Source organism: Drosophila serrata, unplaced genomic scaffold (assembly GCF_035046125.1).
Source record: "Drosophila serrata isolate PLE 108 unplaced genomic scaffold, ASM3504612v1 contig_275, whole genome shotgun sequence".
NCBI lineage: Eukaryota > Metazoa > Arthropoda > Insecta > Diptera > Drosophilidae > Drosophila > Drosophila serrata.
Genome location: NW_028257173.1, coordinates 1,166,850 through 1,187,970, shown reverse-complemented (window position 1 = coordinate 1,187,970; position 21,121 = coordinate 1,166,850). Strand labels below are relative to the sequence as shown.

At 28.4% G+C, this 21,121-nt stretch overlaps 1 protein-coding gene across 1 annotated transcript in view; it reads left to right on the top strand.

Moving 5' to 3' along the window:
• LOC110184993 (eEF1A lysine and N-terminal methyltransferase homolog) overlaps positions 1-21,121 on the top strand; it is a 32,659-nt gene that overhangs the window by 10,239 nt on the left and 1,299 nt on the right. The window lies entirely within an intron of this gene.

Below are 21,121 nucleotides of genomic sequence, written 5' to 3'. Positions count from 1 at the left end.
GCGTAACTAAGCCAAAAATGCATTAATTTCAATTCGGAAACCTTTCCTATGCCAGTTTTTATTGGGGCAATAAAACTGCATACTCAATTGAAAATGAAAATTTTTGTCGATTTTTGACAATTTTAATGATGTAACCCCTTATCGTTTTTTGCAAAAATCGAACAAATTTTCAAAAAAAAATTTTCAACCTAAAATAGTTAGATCGATTTAGCTGTTGATGCTGATCAAGAATATATATGATTTATGGGGTCAGAAATGACTCCTTCACAGTTTTATAAGCTTCTGACTAAACTTAAAATACCATTCTTTCAGTCGATATTTATTTTATAGCACAATTTTGTCAATAAATCAAATTTTAAAAAATTCATAACTAAGCCAAAAATGCATTAATTTTAATTCGGAAACCCGTCCAATGCTAGTTTTTATTAGGGTAACAAATCTGCATACTCAATTTAGTAGGAAATCAGTCCTTCGCAGTTCTACACTCTTCTGACTGAACTTATAAAACCATTCTTTGAGTCGATATTTATCTATATTTTATAGGACAATTTTGTCAATAAATCAAATTTAAAAAAACGCGTAACTAAGCCAAAAATGCATTAATTTCAATTCGGAAACCTTTCCTATGCTAGTTTTTATTGGGGCAATAAAACTGCATACTCAATTGAAAATGAAAATTTTTGTCGATTTTTGACAATTTTAATGATGTAACCCCTTATCGTTTTTTGCAAAAATCGAACAAATTTTCAAAAAAAAATTTTCAACCGAAAATAGTTAGATCGATTCAGCTGTTGATGCTGATCAAGAATATATATGATTTATGGGGTCAGAAATGACTCCTTCACAGTTTTATAAGCTTCTGACTAAACTTAAAATACCATTCTTTCAGTCGATATTTATTTTATAGCACAATTTTGTCAATAAATCAAATTTTAAAAATTCATAACTAAGCCAAAAATGCATTAATTTTAATTCGGAAACCCGTCCAATGCTAGTTTTTATTAGGGTAACAAATCTGCATACTCAATTTAGTAGGAAATCAGTCCTTCGCAGTTCTACACTCTTCTGACTGAACTTATAAAACCATTCTTTGAGTCGATATTTATCTATATTTTATAGGACAATTTTGTCAATAAATCAAATTAAAAAAAACGCGTAACTAAGCCAAAAATGCATTAATTTCAATTCGGAAACCTTTCCTATGCTAGTTTTTATTGGGGCAATAAAACTGCATACTCAATTGAAAATGAAAATTTTTGACGATTTTTGACAATTTTAATGATGTAACCCCTTATCGTTTTTTGCAAAAATCGAACAAATTTTCAAAAAAAAATTTTTCAACCGAAAATAGTTAGATCGATTCAGCTGTTGATGCTGATCAAGAATATATATGATTTATGGGGTCAGAAATGACTCCTTCACAGTTTTATAAGCTTCTGACTAAACTTAAAATACCATTCTTTCAGTCGATATTTATTTTATAGCACATTTTTGTCAATAAATCAAATTTTTAAAAACGCGTAACTAAGCCAAAAATGCATTAATTTCAATTCGGAAACCTTTCCTATGCTAGTTTTTATTGGGGCAATAAAACTGCATACTCAATTGAAAATGAAAATTTTTGTCGATTTTTGACAATTTTAATGATGTAACCCCTTATCGTTTTTTGCAAAAATCGAACAAATTTTCAAAAAAAAAATTTCAACCGAAAATAGTTAGATCGATTCAGCTGTTGATGCTGATCAAGAATATATATGATTTATGGGGTCAGAAATGACTCCTTCACAGTTTTATAAGCTTCTGACTAAACTTAAAATACCATTCTTTCAGTCGATATTTATTTTATAGCACAATTTTGTCAATAAATCAAATTTTTAAAAAACGCGTAACTAAGCCAAAAATGCATTAATTTCAATTCGGAAACCTTTCCTATGCTAGTTTTTATTGGGGCAATAAAACTGCATACTCAATTGAAAATGAAAATTTTTGTCGATTTTTGACAATTTTAATGATGTAACCCCTTATCGTTTTTTGCAAAAATCGAACAAATTTTCAAAAAAAAATTTTCAACCGAAAATAGTTAGATCGATTTAGCTGTTGATGCTGATCAAGAATATATATGATTTATGGGGTCAGAAATGACTCCTTCACAGTTTTATAAGCTTCTGACTAAACTTAAAATACCATTCTTTCAGTCGATATTTATTTTATAGCACAATTTTGTCAATAAATCAAATTTTAAAAAATTCATAACTAAGCCAAAAATGCATTAATTTTAATTCGGAAACCCGTCCAATGCTAGTTTTTATTAGGGTAACAAATCTGCATACTCAATTTAGTAGGAAATCAGTCCTTCGCAGTTCTACACTCTTCTGACTGAACTTATAAAACCATTCTTTGAGTCGATATTTATCTATATTTTATAGGACAATTTTGTCAATAAATCAAATTTAAAAAAACGCGTAACTAAGCCAAAAATGCATTAATTTCAATTCGGAAACCTTTCCTATGCCAGTTTTTATTGGGGCAATAAAACTGCATACTCAATTGAAAATGAAAATTTTTGTCGATTTTTGACAATTTTAATGATGTAACCCCTTATCGTTTTTTGCAAAAATCGAACAAATTTCCAAAAAAAATTTTTCAACCTAAAATAGTTAGATCGATTTAGCTGTTGATGCTGATCAAGAATATATATGATTTATGGGGTCAGAAATGACTCCTTCACAGTTTTATAAGCTTCTGACTAAACTTAAAATACCATTCTTTCAGTCGATATTTATTTTATAGCACAATTTTGTCAATAAATCAAATTTTAAAAAATTCATAACTAAGCCAAAAATGCATTAATTTTAATTCGGAAACCCGTCCAATGCTAGTTTTTATTAGGGTAACAAATCTGCATACTCAATTTAGTAGGAAATCAGTCCTTCGCAGTTCTACACTCTTCTGACTGAACTTATAAAACCATTCTTTGAGTCGATATTTATCTATATTTTATAGGACAATTTTGTCAATAAATCAAATTTAAAAAAACGCGTAACTAAGCCAAAAATGCATTAATTTCAATTCGGAAACCTTTCCTATGCTAGTTTTTATTGGGGCAATAAAACTGCATACTCAATTGAAAATGAAAATTTTTGTCGATTTTTGACAATTTTAATGATGTAACCCCTTATCGTTTTTTGCAAAAATCGAACAAATTTTCAAAAAAAATTTTTCAACCGAAAATAGTTAGATCGATTTAGCTGTTGATGCTGATCAAGAATATATATGATTTATGGGGTCAGAAATGACTCCTTCACAGTTTTATAAGCTTCTGACTAAACTTAAAATACCATTCTTTCAGTCGATATTTATTTTATAGCACAATTTTGTCAATAAATCAAATTTTAAAAAATTCATAACTAAGCCAAAAATGCATTAATTTTAATTCGGAAACCCGTCCAATGCTAGTTTTTATTAGGGTAACAAATCTGCATACTCAATTTAGTAGGAAATCAGTCCTTCGCAGTTCTACACTCTTCTGACTGAACTTATAAAACCATTCTTTGAGTCGATATTTATCTATATTTTATAGGACAATTTTGTCAATAAATCAAATTTAAAAAAACGCGTAACTAAGCCAAAAATGCATTAATTTCAATTCGGAAACCTTTCCTATGCCAGTTTTTATTGGGGCAATAAAACTGCATACTCAATTGAAAATGAAAATTTTTGTCGATTTTTGACAATTTTAATGATGTAACCCCTTATCGTTTTTTGCAAAAATCGAACAAATTTTCAAAAAAAATTTTTCAACCGAAAATAGTTAGATCGATTCAGCTGTTGATGCTGATCAAGAATATATATGATTTATGGGGTCAGAAATGACTCCTTCACAGTTTTATAAGCTTCTGACTAAACTTAAAATACCATTCTTTCAGTCGATATTTATTTTATAGCACAATTTTGTCAATAAATCAAATTTTAAAAAATTCATAACTAAGCCAAAAATGCATTAATTTTAATTCGGAAACCCGTCCAATGCTAGTTTTTATTAGGGTAACAAATCTGCATACTCAATTTAGTAGGAAATCAGTCCTTCGCAGTTCTACACTCTTCTTATGAACTTATAAAACCATTCTTTGAGTCGATATTTATCTATATTTTATAGGACAATTTTGTCAATAAATCAAATTTAAAAAAACGCGTAACTAAGCCAAAAATGCATTAATTTCAATTCGGAAACCTTTCCTATGCTAGTTTTTATTGGGGCAATAAAACTGCATACTCAATTGAAAATGAAAATTTTTGTCGATTTTTGACAATCGTTTTCTGCAAAAATCTAACAAATTTTCAAAAAAAAATTTTTCAACCGAAAATAGTTAGATCGATTTAGCTGTTGATGCTGATCAAGAATATATATGATTTATGGGGTCAGAAATGACTCCTTCACAGTTTTATAAGCTTCTGACTAAACTTAAAATACCATTCTTTCAGTCGATATTTATTTTATAGCACAATTTTGTCAATAAATCAAATTTTTAAAAAACGCGTAACTAAGCCAAAAATGCATTAATTTCAATTCGGAAACCTTTCCTATGCTAGTTTTTATTGGGGCAATAAAACTGCATACTCAATTGAAAATGAAAATTTTTGTCGATTTTTGACAATTTTAATGATGTAACCCCTTATCGTTTTTTGCAAAAATCGAACAAATTTTCAAAAAAAAAATTTCAACCTAAAATAGTTAGATCGATTCAGCTGTTGATGCTGATCAAGAATATATATGATTTATGGGGTCAGAAATGACTCCTTCACAGTTTTATAAGCTTCTGACTAAACTTAAAATACCATTCTTTCAGTCGATATTTATTTTATAGCACATTTTTGTCAATAAATCAAATTTTTAAAAACGCGTAACTAAGCCAAAAATGCATTAATTTCAATTCGGAAACCTTTCCTATGCTAGTTTTTATTGGGGCAATAAAACTGCATACTCAATTGAAAATGAAAATTTTTGTCGATTTTTGACAATTTTAATGATGTAACCCCTTATCGTTTTTTGCAAAAATCGAACAAATTTTCAAAAAAAAAATTTCAACCGAAAATAGTTAGTTCGATTCAGCTGTTGATGCTGATCAAGAATATATATGATTTATGGGGTCAGAAATGACTCCTTCACAGTTTTATAAGCTTCTGACTAAACTTAAAATACCATTCTTTCAGTCGATATTTATTTTATAGCACAATTTTGTCAATAAATCAAATTTTAAAAAATTCATAACTAAGCCAAAAATGCATTAATTTTAATTCGGAAACCCGTCCAATGCTAGTTTTTATTAGGGTAACAAATCTGCATACTCAATTTAGTAGGAAATCAGTCCTTCGCAGTTCTACACTCTTCTGACTGAACTTATAAAACCATTCTTTGAGTCGATATTTATCTATATTTTATAGGACAATTTTGTCAATAAATCAAATTTAAAAAAACGCGTAACTAAGCCAAAAATGCATTAATTTCAATTCGGAAACCTTTCCTATGCTAGTTTTTATTGGAGCAATAAAACTGCATACTCAATTGAAAATGAAAATTTTTGACGATTTTTGACAATTTTAATGATGTAACCCCTTATCGTTTTTTGCAAAAATCGAACAAATTTCCAAAAAAAATTTTTCAACCTAAAATAGTTAGATCGATTCAGCTGTTGATGCTGATCAAGAATATATATGATTTATGGGGTCAGAAATGACTCCTTCACAGTTTTATAAGCTTCTGACTAAACTTAAAATACCATTCTTTCAGTCGATATTTATTTTATAGCACATTTTTGTCAATAAATCAAATTTTTAAAAACGCGTAACTAAGCCAAAAATGCATTAATTTCAATTCGGAAACCTTTCCTATGCTAGTTTTTATTGGGGCAATAAAACTGCATACTCAATTGAAAATGAAAATTTTTGTCGATTTTTGACAATTTTAATGATGTAACCCCTTATCGTTTTTTGCAAAAATCGAACAAATTTTCAAAAAAAAAATTTCAACCGAAAATAGTTAGTTCGATTCAGCTGTTGATGCTGATCAAGAATATATATGATTTATGGGGTCAGAAATGACTCCTTCACAGTTTTATAAGCTTCTGACTAAACTTAAAATACCATTCTTTCAGTCGATATTTATTTTATAGCACAATTTTGTCAATAAATCAAATTTTAAAAAATTCATAACTAAGCCAAAAATGCATTAATTTTAATTCGGAAACCCGTCCAATGCTAGTTTTTATTAGGGTAACAAATCTGCATACTCAATTTAGTAGGAAATCAGTCCTTCGCAGTTCTACACTCTTCTGACTGAACTTATAAAACCATTCTTTGAGTCGATATTTATCTATATTTTATAGGACAATTTTGTCAATAAATCAAATTTAAAAAAACGCGTAACTAAGCCAAAAATGCATTAATTTCAATTCGGAAACCTTTCCTATGCTAGTTTTTATTGGGGCAATAAAACTGCATACTCAATTGAAAATGAAAATTTTTGTCGATTTTTGACAATTTTAATGATGTAACCCCTTATCGTTTTTTGCAAAAATCGAACAAATTTCCAAAAAAAATTTTTCAACCGAAAATAGTTAGATCGATTCAGCTGTTGATGCTGATCAAGAATATATATGATTTATGGGGTCAGAAATGACTCCTTCACAGTTTTATAAGCTTCTGACTAAACTTAAAATACCATTCTTTCAGTCGATATTTATTTTATAGCACAATTTTGTCAATAAATCAAATTTTAAAAATTCATAACTAAGCCAAAAATGCATTAATTTTAATTCGGAAACCCGTCCAATGCTAGTTTTTATTAGGGTAACAAATCTGCATACTCAATTTAGTAGGAAATCAGTCCTTCGCAGTTCTACACTCTTCTGACTGAACTTATAAAACCATTCTTTGAGTCGATATTTATCTATATTTTATAGGACAATTTTGTCAATAAATCAAATTTAAAAAAACGCGTAACTAAGCCAAAAATGCATTAATTTCAATTCGGAAACCTTTCCTATGCTAGTTTTTATTGGAGCAATAAAACTGCATACTCAATTGAAAATGAAAATTTTTGACGATTTTTGACAATTTTAATGATGTAACCCCTTATCGTTTTTTGCAAAAATCGAACAAATTTCCAAAAAAAATTTTTCAACCGAAAATAGTTAGATCGATTCAGCTGTTGATGCTGATCAAGAATATATATGATTTATGGGGTCAGAAATGACTCCTTCACAGTTTTATAAGCTTCTGACTAAACTTAAAATACCATTCTTTCAGTCGATATTTATTTTATAGCACAATTTTGTCAATAAATCAAATTTTAAAAAATTCATAACTAAGCCAAAAATGCATTAATTTTAATTCGGAAACCCTTCCAATGCTAGTTTTTATTAGGGTAACAAATCTGCATACTCAATTTAGTAGGAAATCAGTCCTTCGCAGTTCTACACTCTTCTGACTGAACTTATAAAACCATTCTTTGAGTCGATATTTATCTATATTTTATAGGACAATTTTGTCAATAAATCAAATTAAAAAAAACGCGTAACTAAGCCAAAAATGCATTAATTTCAATTCGGAAACCTTTCCTATGCTAGTTTTTATTGGGGCAATAAAACTGCATACTCAATTGAAAATGAAAATTTTTGACGATTTTTGACAATTTTAATGATGTAACCCCTTATCGTTTTTTGCAAAAATCGAACAAATTTTCAAAAAAAAATTTTTCAACCGAAAATAGTTAGATCGATTCAGCTGTTGATGCTGATCAAGAATATATATGATTTATGGGGTCAGAAATGACTCCTTCACAGTTTTATAAGCTTCTGACTAAACTTAAAATACCATTCTTTCAGTCGATATTTATTTTATAGCACATTTTTGTCAATAAATCAAATTTTTAAAAACGCGTAACTAAGCCAAAAATGCATTAATTTCAATTCGGAAACCTTTCCTATGCTAGTTTTTATTGGGGCAATAAAACTGCATACTCAATTGAAAATGAAAATTTTTGTCGATTTTTGACAATTTTAATGATGTAACCCCTTATCGTTTTTTGCAAAAATCGAACAAATTTTCAAAAAAAAAATTTCAACCGAAAATAGTTAGATCGATTCAGCTGTTGATGCTGATCAAGAATATATATGATTTATGGGGTCAGAAATGACTCCTTCACAGTTCTATAAGCTTCTGACTAAACTTAAAATACCATTCTTTCAGTCGATATTTATTTTATAGCACATTTTTGTCAATAAATCAAATTTTTAAAAACGCGTAACTAAGCCAAAAATGCATTAATTTCAATTCGGAAACCTTTCCTATGCTAGTTTTTATTGGGGCAATAAAACTGCATACTCAATTGAAAATGAAAATTTTTGTCGATTTTTGACAATTTTAATGATGTAACCCCTTATCGTTTTTTGCAAAAATCGAACAAATTTTCAAAAAAAAAATTTCAACCGAAAATAGTTAGTTCGATTCAGCTGTTGATGCTGATCAAGAATATATATGATTTATGGGGTCAGAAATGACTCCTTCACAGTTTTATAAGCTTCTGACTAAACTTAAAATACCATTCTTTCAGTCGATATTTATTTTATAGCACAATTTTGTCAATAAATCAAATTTTAAAAATTCATAACTAAGCCAAAAATGCATTAATTTTAATTCGGAAACCCTTCCAATGCTAGTTTTTATTAGGGTAACAAATCTGCATACTCAATTTAGTAGGAAATCAGTCCTTCGCAGTTCTACACTCTTCTGACTGAACTTATAAAACCATTCTTTGAGTCGATATTTATCTATATTTTATAGGACAATTTTGTCAATAAATCAAATTTAAAAAAACGCGTAACTAAGCCAAAAATGCATTAATTTCAATTCGGAAACCTTTCCTATGCTAGTTTTTATTGGGGCAATAAAACTGCATACTCAATTGAAAATGAAAATTTTTGTCGATTTTTGACAATTTTAATGATGTAACCCCTTATCGTTTTTTGCAAAAATCGAACAAATTTTCAAAAAAAAAATTTTTACCGAAAATAGTTAGATCGATTCAGCTGTTGATGCTGATCAAGAATATATATGATTTATGGGGTCAGAAATGACTCCTTCACAGTTTTATAAGCTTCTGACTAAACTTAAAATACCATTCTTTCAGTCGATATTTATTTTATAGCACAATTTTGTCAATAAATCAAATTTAAAAAAATTCATAACTAAGCCAAAAATTCATTAATTTTAATTCGGAAACCAATGCTAGTTTTTATTAGGGTAACAAATCTGCATACTCAATTTAGTAGGAAATCAGTACTTCGCAGTTCTACACTCTTCTGACTGAACTTATAAAACCATTCTTTGAGTCGATATTTATCTATATTTTATAGGACAATTTTGTCAATAAATCAAATTTAAAAAAACGCGTAACTAAGCCAAAAATGCATTAATTTCAATTCGGAAACCTTTCCTATGCTAGTTTTAATTGGGGCAATAAAACTGCATACTCAATTGAAAATGAAAATTTTTGTCGATTTTTGACAATTTTAATGATGTAACCCCTTATCGTTTTTTGCAAAAATCGAACAAATTTTCAAAAAAAAATTTTCAACCGAAAATAGTTAGTTCGATTCAGCTGTTGATGCTGATCAAGAATATATATGATTTATGGGGTCAGAAATGACTCCTTCACAGTTTTATAAGCTTCTGACTAAACTTAAAATACCATTCTTTCAGTCGATATTTATTTTATAGCACAATTTTGTCAATAAATCAAATTTTAAAAAATTCATAACTAAGCCAAAAATGCATTAATTTTAATTCGGAAACCCTTCCAATGCTAGTTTTTATTAGAGTAACAAATCTGCATACTCAATTTAGTAGGAAATCAGTCCTTCGCAGTTCTACACTCTTCTGACTGAACTTATAAAACCATTCTTTGAGTCGATATTTATCTATATTTTATAGGACAATTTTGTCAATAAATCAAATTTAAAAAAACGCGTAACTAAGCCAAAAATGCATTAATTTCAATTCGGAAACCTTTCCTATGCTAGTTTTTATTGGAGCAATAAAACTGCATACTCAATTGAAAATGAAAATTTTTGACGATTTTTGACAATTTTAATGATTAACCCCTTATCGTTTTTTGCAAAAATCGAACAAATTTCCAAAAAAAATTTTTCAACCGAAAATAGTTAGATCGATTCAGCTGTTGATGCTGATCAAGAATATATATGATTTATGGGGTCAGAAATGACTCCTTCACAGTTTTATAAGCTTCTGACTAAACTTAAAATACCATTCTTTCAGTCGATATTTATTTTATAGCACATTTTTGTCAATAAATCAAATTTTTAAAAACGCGTAACTAAGCCAAAAATGCATTAATTTCAATTCGGAAACCTTTCCTATGCTAGTTTTTATTGGGGCAATAAAACTGCATACTCAATTGAAAATGAAAATTTTTGTCGATTTTTGACAATTTTAATGATGTAACCCCTTATCGTTTTTTGCAAAAATCGAACAAATTTTCAAAAAAAAATTTTCAACCGAAAATAGTTAGTTCGATTCAGCTGTTGATGCTGATCAAGAATATATATGATTTATGGGGTCAGAAATGACTCCTTCACAGTTTTATAAGCTTCTGACTAAACTTAAAATACCATTCTTTCAGTCGATATTTATTTTATAGCACAATTTTGTCAATAAATCAAATTTTAAAAAATTCATAACTAAGCCAAAAATGCATTAATTTTAATTCGGAAACCCTTCCAATGCTAGTTTTTATTAGGGTAACAAATCTGCATACTCAATTTAGTAGGAAATCAGTCCTTCGCAGTTCTACACTCTTCTGACTGAACTTATAAAACCATTCTTTGAGTCGATATTTATCTATATTTTATAGGACAATTTTGTCAATAAATCAAATTTAAAAAAACGCGTAACTAAGCCAAAAATGCATTAATTTCAATTCGGAAACCTTTCCTATGCTAGTTTTTATTGGAGCAATAAAACTCCATACTCAATTGAAAATGAAAATTTTTGACGATTTTTGACAATTTTAATGATGTAACCCCTTATCGTTTTTTGCAAAAATCGAACAAATTTCCAAAAAAAATTTTTCAACCGAAAATAGTTAGATCGATTCAGCTGTTGATGCTGATCAAGAATATATATGATTTATGGGGTCAGAAATGACTCCTTCACAGTTTTATAAGCTTCTGACTAAACTTAAAATACCATTCTTTCAGTCGATATTTATTTTATAGCACAATTTTGTCAATAAATCAAATTTTAAAAATTCATAACTAAGCCAAAAATGCATTAATTTTAATTCGGAAACCCGTCCAATGCTAGTTTTTATTAGGGTAACAAATCTGCATACTCAATTTAGTAGGAAATCAGTCCTTCGCAGTTCTACACTCTTCTGACTGAACTTATAAAACCATTCTTTGAGTCGATATTTATCTATATTTTATAGGACAATTTTGTCAATAAATCAAATTTAAAAAAACGCGTAACTAAGCCAAAAATGCATTAATTTCAATTCGGAAACCTTTCCTATGCTAGTTTTTATTGGGGCAATAAAACTGCATACTCAATTGAAAATGAAAATTTTTGTCGATTTTTGACAATTTTAATGATGTAACCCCTTATCGTTTTTTGCAAAAATCGAACAAATTTTCAAAAAAAAAATTTTTAACCGAAAATAGTTAGATCGATTCAGCTGTTGATGCTGATCAAGAATATATATGATTTATGGGGTCAGAAATGACTCCTTCACAGTTTTATAAGCTTCTGACTAAACTTAAAATACCATTCTTTCAGTCGATATTTATTTTATAGCACAATTTTGTCAATAAATCAAATTTTAAAAATTCATAACTAAGCCAAAAATTCATTAATTTTAATTCGGAAACCAATGCTAGTTTTTATTAGGGTAACAAATCTGCATACTCAATTTAGTAGGAAATCAGTACTTCGCAGTTCTACACTCTTCTGACTGAACTTATAAAACCATTCTTTGAGTCGATATTTATCTATATTTTATAGGACAATTTTGTCAATAAATCAAATTTAAAAAAACGCGTAACTAAGACAAAAATGCATTAATTTCAATTCGGAAACCTTTCCTATGATAGTTTTTATTGGGGCAATAAAACTGCATACTCAATTGAAAATGAAAATTTTTGTCGATTTTTGACAATTTTAATGATGTAACCCCTTATCGTTTTTTGCAAAAATCGAACAAATTTTCAAAAAAAAATTTTCAACCGAACATAGTTAGATCGATTCAGCTGTTGATGCTGATCAAGAATATATATGATTTATGGGGTCAGAAATGACTCCTTCACAGTTTTATAAGCTTCTGACTAAACTTAAAATACCATTCTTTCAGTCGATATTTATTTTATAGCACAATTTTGTCAATAAATCAAATTTAAAAAAATTCATAACTAAGCCAAAAATTCATTAATTTTAATTCGGAAACCAATGCTAGTTTTTATTAGGGTAACAAATCTGCATACTCAATTTAGTAGGAAATCAGTACTTCGCAGTTCTACACTCTTCTGACTGAACTTATAAAACCATTCTTTGAGTCGATATTTATCTATATTTTATAGGACAATTTTGTCAATAAATCAAATTTAAAAAAACGCGTAACTAAGACAAAAATGCATTAATTTCAATTCGGAAACCTTTCCTATGATAGTTTTTATTGGGGCAATAAAACTGCATACTCAATTGAAAATGAAAATTTTTGTCGATTTTTGACAATTTTAATGATGTAACCCCTTATCGTTTTTTGCAAAAATCGAACTAATTTTCAAAAAAAAAATTTCAACCGAAAATAGTTAGATCGATTCAGCTGTTGATGCTGATCAAGAATATATATGATTTATGGGGTCAGAAATGACTCCTTCACAGTTTTATTTATTTTATAGCACAATTTTGTCAATAAATCAAATTTTAAAAAATTCATAACTAAGCCAAAAATTCATTAATTTTAATTCGGAAACCAATGCTAGTTTTTATTAGGGTAACAAATCTGCATACTCATTTTAGTAGGAAATCAGTCCTTCGCAGTTCTACACTCTTCTGACTGAACTTATAAAACCATTCTTTGAGTCGATATTTATCTATATTTTATAGGACAATTTTGCCAATAAATCAAATTTTAAAAAACGCGTAACGAAGCCAAAAATGCATTAATTTCAATTCGGAAACCTTTCCTATGCTAGTTTTTATTGGGGCAATAAAACTGCATACTCAATTGAAAATGAAAATTTTTTGTCGATTTTTGAGCACAAATTTGTAAATAAATCAAATTTTAAAAAAATCATAACTAAGCCAAAAATGCATTAACTTTAATTCGGAAACCCGTCCAATGCTAGTTTTTATTAGGGTAACAAATCTGCATACTCAATTTAGTAGGAAATCAGTCCTTCGCAGTTCTACACTCTTCTGACTGAACTTATAAAACCATTCTTTGAGTCGATATTTATCTATATTTTATAGGACAATTTTGTCAATAAATCAAATTTAAAAAAACGCGTAACTAAGACAAAAATGCATTAATTTCAATTCGGAAACCTTTCCTATGCTAGTTTTTATTTTTCAATAAAACTGCATACTCAATTGAAAATGAAAATTTTTGTCGATTTTTGACAATTTTAATGATGTAACCCCTTATCGTTTTTTGCAAAAATCGAACAAATTTTCAAAAAAAAAATTTCAACCGAACATAGTTAGTTCGATTCAGCTGTTGATGCTGATCAAGAATATATATGATTTATGGGGTCAGAAATGACTCCTTCACAGTTTTTTTTTTTTATTTATTTTATAGCACAATTTTGTCAATAAATCAAATTTTAAAAAATTCATAACTAAGCCAAAAATGCATTAATTTTAATTCGGAAACCCGTCCAATGCTAGTTTTTATTAGGGTAACAAATCTGCATACTCAATTTAGTAGGAAATCAGTCCTTCGCAGTTCTACACTCTTCTGACTGAACTTATAAAACCATTCTTTGAGTCGATATTTATCTATATTTTATAGGACAATTTTGCCAATAAATCAAATTTTAAAAAACGCGTAACGAAGCCAAAAATGCATTAATTTCAATTCGGAAACCTTTCCTATGCTAGTTTTTATTGGGGCAATAAAACTGCATACTCAATTGAAAATGAAAATTTTTGACGATTTTTGACAATTTTAATGATGTAACCCCTTATCGTTTTTTGCAAAAATCGAACAAATTTCCAAAAAAAATTTTTCAACCGAAAATAGTTAGATCGATTCAGCTGTTGATGCTGATCAAGAATATATATGATTTATGGGGTCAGAAATGACTCCTTCACAGTTTTATAAGCTTCTGACTAAACTTAAAATACCATTCTTTCAGTCGATATTTATTTTATAGCACAATTTTGTCAATAAATCAAATTTTAAAAATTCATAACTAAGCCAAAAATGCATTAATTTTAATTCGGAAACCCTTCCAATGCTAGTTTTTATTAGGGTAACAAATCTGCATACTCAATTTAGTAGGAAATCAGTCCTTCGCAGTTCTACACTCTTCTGACTGAACTTATAAAACCATTCTTTGAGTCGATATTTATCTATATTTTATAGGACAATTTTGTCAATAAATCAAATTTAAAAAAACGCGTAACTAAGCCAAAAATGCATTAATTTCAATTCGGAAACCTTTCCTATGCTAGTTTTTATTGGGGCAATAAAACTGCATACTCAATTGAAAATGAAAATTTTTGTCGATTTTTGACAATTTTAATGATGTAACCCCTTATCGTTTTTTGCAAAAATCGAACAAATTTTCAAAAAAAAAATTTTTAACCGAAAATAGTTAGATCGATTCAGCTGTTGATGCTGATCAAGAATATATATGATTTATGGGGTCAGAAATGACTCCTTCACAGTTTTATAAGCTTCTGACTAAACTTAAAATACCATTCTTTCAGTCGATATTTATTTTATAGCACAATTTTGTCAATAAATCAAATTTTAAAAAATTCATAACTAAGCCAAAAATTCATTAATTTTAATTCGGAAACCCGTCCAATGCTAGTTTTTATTAGGGTAACAAATCTGCATACTCAATTTAGTAGGAAATCAGTACTTCGCAGTTCTACACTCTTCTGACTGAACTTATAAAACCATTCTTTGAGTCGATATTTATCTATATTTTATAGGACAATTTTGTCAATAAATCAAATTTAAAAAAACGCGTAACTAAGACAAAAATGCATTAATTTCAATTCGGAAACCTTTCCTATGATAGTTTTTATTGGGGCAATAAAACTGCATACTCAATTGAAAATGAAAATTTTTGTCGATTTTTGACAATTTTAATGATGTAACCCCTTATCGTTTTTTGCAAAAATCGAACAAATTTTCAAAAAAAAATTTTCAACCGAACATAGTTAGATCGATTCAGCTGTTGATGCTGATCAAGAATATATATGATTTATGGGGTCAGAAATGACTCCTTCACAGTTTTATAAGCTTCTGACTAAACTTAAAATACCATTCTTTCAGTCGATATTTATTTTATAGCACAATTTTGTCAATAAATCAAATTTTAAAAAATTCATAACTAAGCCAAAAATTCATTAATTTTAATTCGGAAACCCGTCCAATGCTAGTTTTTATTAGGGTAACAAATCTGCATACTCAATTTAGTAGGAAATCAGTACATCGCAGTTCTACACTCTTCTGACTGAACTTATAAAACCATTCTTTGAGTCGATATTTATCTATATTTTATAGGACAATTTTGTCAATAAATCAAATTTAAAAAAACGCGTAACTAAGACAAAAATGCATTAATTTCAATTCGGAAACCTTTCCTATGATAGTTTTTATTGGGGCAATAAAACTGCATACTCAATTGAAAATGAAAATTTTTGTCGATTTTTGACAATTTTAATGATGTAACCCCTTATCGTTTTTTGCAAAAATCGAACTAATTTTCAAAAAAAAAATTTCAACCGAAAATAGTTAGATCGATTCAGCTGTTGATGCTGATCAAGAATATATATGATTTATGGGGTCAGAAATGACTCCTTCACAGTTTTATTTATTTTATAGCACAATTTTGTCAATAAATCAAATTTTAAAAAATTCATAACTAAGCCAAAAATTCATTAATTTTAATTCGGAAACCAATGCTAGTTTTTATTAGGGTAACAAATCTGCATACTCATTTTAGTAGGAAATCAGTCCTTCGCAGTTCTACACTCTTCTGACTGAACTTATAAAACCATTCTTTGAGTCGATATTTATCTATATTTTATAGGACAATTTTGCCAATAAATCAAATTTTAAAAAACGCGTAACGAAGCCAAAAATGCATTAATTTCAATTCGGAAACCTTTCCTATGCTAGTTTTTATTGGGGCAATAAAACTGCATACTCAATTGAAAATGAAAATTTTTTGTCGATTTTTGAGCACAAATTTGTAAATAAATCAAATTTTAAAAAAATCATAACTAAGCCAAAAATGCATTAACTTTAATTCGGAAACCCGTCCAATGCTAGTTTTTATTAGGGTAACAAATCTGCATACTCAATTTAGTAGGAAATCAGTCCTTCGCAGTTCTACACTCTTCTGACTGAACTTATAAAACCATTCTTTGAGTCGATATTTATCTATATTTTATAGGACAATTTTGTCAATAAATCAAATTTAAAAAAACGCGTAACTAAGACAAAAATGCATTAATTTCAATTCGGAAACCTTTCCTATGCTAGTTTTTATTTTTCAATAAAACTGCATACTCAATTGAAAATGAAAATTTTTGTCGATTTTTGACAATTTTAATGATGTAACCCCTTATCGTTTTTTGCAAAAATCGAACAAATTTTCAAAAAAAAAATTTCAACCGAACATAGTTAGTTCGATTCAGCTGTTGATGCTGATCAAGAATATATATGATTTATGGGGTCAGAAATGACTCCTTCACAGTTTTATTTATTTTATAGCACAATTTTGTCAATAAATCAAATTTTAAAAAATTCATAACTAAGCCAAAAATGCATTAATTTTAATTCGGAAACCCGTCCAATGCTAGTTTTTATTAGGGTAACAAATCTGCATACTCAATTTAGTAGGAAATCAGTCCTTCGCAGTTCTACACTCTTCTGACTGAACTTATAAAACCATTCTTTGAGTCGATATTTATCTATATTTTATAGGACAATTTTGCCAATAAATCAAATTTTAAAAAACGCGTAACGAAGCCAAAAATGCATTAATTTCAATTCGGAAACCTTTCCTATGCTAGTTTTTATTGGGGCAATAAAACTGCATACTCAATTGAAAATGAAAATTTTTTGTCGATTTTTGAGCACAAATTTGTAAATAAATCAAATTTTAAAAAAATCATAACTAAGCCAAAAATGCATTAACTTTAATTCGGAAACCCGTCCAATGCTAGTTTTTATTAGGGTAACAAATCTGCATACTCAATTTAGTAGGAAATCAGTCCTTCGCAGTTCTACACTCTTCTGACTGAACTTATAAAACCATTCTTTGAGTCGATATTTATCTATATTTTATAGGACAATTTTGTCAATAAATCAAATTTAAAAAAACGCGTAACTAAGCCAAAAATGCATTAATTTCAATTCGGAAACCTTTCCTATGCTAGTTTTTATTGGGGCAACAAAACTGCATACTCAATTTAGTAGGAAATCAGTCCTTCGCAGTTCTACACTCTTCTGACTGAACTTATAAAACCATTCTTTGAGTCGATATTTATCTATATTTTATAGGACAATTTTGTCAATAAATCAAATTTAAAAAAACGCGTAACTAAGCCAAAAATGCATTAATTTCAATTCGGAAACCTTTCCTATGCTAGTTTTTATTGGGGCAATAAAACTGCATACTCAATTGAAAATGAAAATTTTTGTCGATTTTTGACAATTTTAATGATGTAACCCCTTATCGTTTTTTGCAAAAATCGAACAAATTTTCAAAAAAAAAATTTCAACCGAAAATAGTTAGTTCGATTCAGCTGTTGATGCTGATCAAGAATATATATGATTTATGGGGTCAGAAATGACTCCTTCACAGTTTTATAAGCTTCTGACTAAACTTAAAATACCATTCTTTCAGTCGATATTTATTTTATAGCACAATTTTGTCAATAAATCAAATTTTAAAAAGTTCATAACTAAGCCAAAAATGCATTAATTTTAATTCGGAAACCCGTCCAATGCTAGTTTTTATTAGGGTAACAAATCTGCATACTCAATTCAGTAGGAAATCAGTCCTTCGCAGTTCTACACTCTTCTGACTGAACTTATAAAACCATTCTTTGAGTCGATATTTATCTATATTTTATAGGACAATTTTGTCAATAAATCAAATTTAAAAAAACGCGTAACTAAGACAAAAATGCATTAATTTCAATTCGGAAACCTTTCCTATGATAGTTTTTATTGGGGCAATAAAACTGCATACTCAATTGAAAATGAAAATTTTTGTCGATTTTTGACAATTTTAATGAATTCTTTGAGTCGATATTTATCTATATTTTATAGGACAATTTTGCCAATAAATCAAATTTTAAAAAACGCGTAACGAAGCCAAAAATGCATTAATTTCAATTCGGAAACCTTTCCTATGCTAGTTTTTATTGGGGCAATAAAACTGCATACTCAATTGAAAATGAAAATTTTTTGTCGATTTTTGAGCACAAATTTGTAAATAAATCAAATTTTAAAAAAATCATAACTAAGCCAAAAATGCATTAACTTTAATTCGGAAACCCGTCCAATGCTAGTTTTTATTAGGGTAACAAATCTGCATACTCAATTTAGTAGGAAATCAGTCCTTCGCAGTTCTACACTCTTCTGACTGAACTTATAAAACCATTCTTTGAGTCGATATTTATCTATATTTTATAGGACAATTTTGTCAATAAATCAAATTTAAAAAAACGCGTAACTAAGCCAAAAATGCATTAATTTCAATTCGGAAACCTTTCCTATGCTAGTTTTTATTGGGGCAACAAAACTGCATACTCAATTGAAAATGAAAATTTTTGTCGATTTTTGATAATTTTAATGATGTAACCCCTTATCGTTTTTTGCAAAAATCGAACAAATTTTCAAAAAAAAATTTTCAACCGAACATAGTTAGATCGATTCAGCTGTTGATGCTGATCAAGAATATATATAATTTATGGGGTCAGAAATGACTCCTTCACAGTTTTATAAGCTTCTGACTAAACTTAAAATACCATTCTTTCAGTCGATATTTATTTTATAGCACAATTTTGTCAATAAATCAAATTTTAAAAAGTTCATAACTAAGCCAAAAATGCATTAATTTTAATTCGGAAACCCGTCCAATGCTAGTTTTTATTAGGGTAACAAATCTGCATACTCAATTCAGTAGGAAATCAGTCCTTCGCAGTTCTACACTCTTCTGACTGAACTTATAAAACCATTCTTTGAGTCGATATTTATCTATATTTTATAGGACAATTTTGTCAATAAATCAAATTTAAAAAAACGCGTAACTAAGACAAAAATGCATTAATTTCAATTCGGAAACCTTTCCTATGCTAGTTTTTATTGGGGCAATAAAACTGCATACTCAATTGAAAATGAAAATTTTTGTCGATTTTTGACAATTTTAATGATGTAACCCCTTATCGTTTTTTGCAAAAATCGAACAAATTTTCAAAAAAAAAATTTCAACCGAAAATAGTTAGATCGATTCAGCTGTTGATGCTGATCAAGAATATATATGATTTATGGGGTCAGAAATGACTCCTTCACAGTTTTATAAGCTTCTGACTAAACTTAAAATACCATTCTTTCAGTCGATATTTATTTTATAGCACAATTTTGTCAATAAATCAAATTTTAAAAAGTTCATAACTAAGCCAAAAATGCATTAATTTTAATTCGGAAACCCGTCCAATGCTAGTTTTTATTAGGGTAACAAATCTGCATACTCAATTCAGTAGGAAATCAGTCCTTCGCAGTTCTACACTCTTCTGACTGAACTTATAAAACCATTCTTTGAGTCAATATTTATCTATATTTTATAGGACAATTTTGTCAATAAATCAAATTTAAAAAAACGCGTAACTAAGACAAAAATGCATTAATTTCAATTCGGAAACCTTTCCTATGATAGTTTTTATTGGGGCAATAAAACTGCATACTCAATTGAAAATGAAAATTTTTGTCGATTTTTGACAATTTTAATGATGTAACCCCTTATCGTTTTTTGCAAAAATCGAACAAATTTTCAAAAAAAAATTTTCAACCGAACATAGTTAGATCGATTCAGCTGTTGATGCTGATCAAGAATATATATGATTAATGGGGTCAGAAATGACTCCTTCACAGTTTTATAAGCTTCTGACTAAACTTAAAATACCATTCTTTCAGTCGATATTTATTTTATAGCACAATTTTGTCAATAAATCAAATTTTAAAAAATTCATAACTAAGCCAAAAATGCATTAACTTTAATTCGGAAACCCTTCCAATGCTAGTTTTTATTAGGGTAACAAATCTGCATACTCAATTTAGTAGGAAATCAGTCCTTCGCAGTTCTACACTCTTCTGACTGAACTTATAAAACCATTCTTTGAGTCGATATTTATCTATATTTTATATACTCCTTCACAGTTTTATAAGCTTCTGACTAAACTTAAAATACCATTCTTTCAGTCGATATTTATTTTATAGCACAATTTTGTCAATAAATCAAATTTTAAAAAAATCATAACTAAGCCAAAAATGCATTAACTTTAATTCGGAAACCCGTCCAATGCTAGTTTTTATGAGGGTAACAAATCTGCATACTCAATTTAGTAGGAAATCAGTCCTTCGCAGTTCTACACTCTTCTGACTGAACTTATAAAACCATTCTTTGAGTCGATATTTATCTAAATTTTATATGACAATTTCGTCAATAAATCAAATTTAAAAAAACGCGTAACTAAGCCAAAAATGCATTAATTTCAATTCGGAAACCTTTCCTATGCTAGTTTTTATTGGGGCAATAAAACTGCATACTCAATTGAAAATGAAAATTTTTGT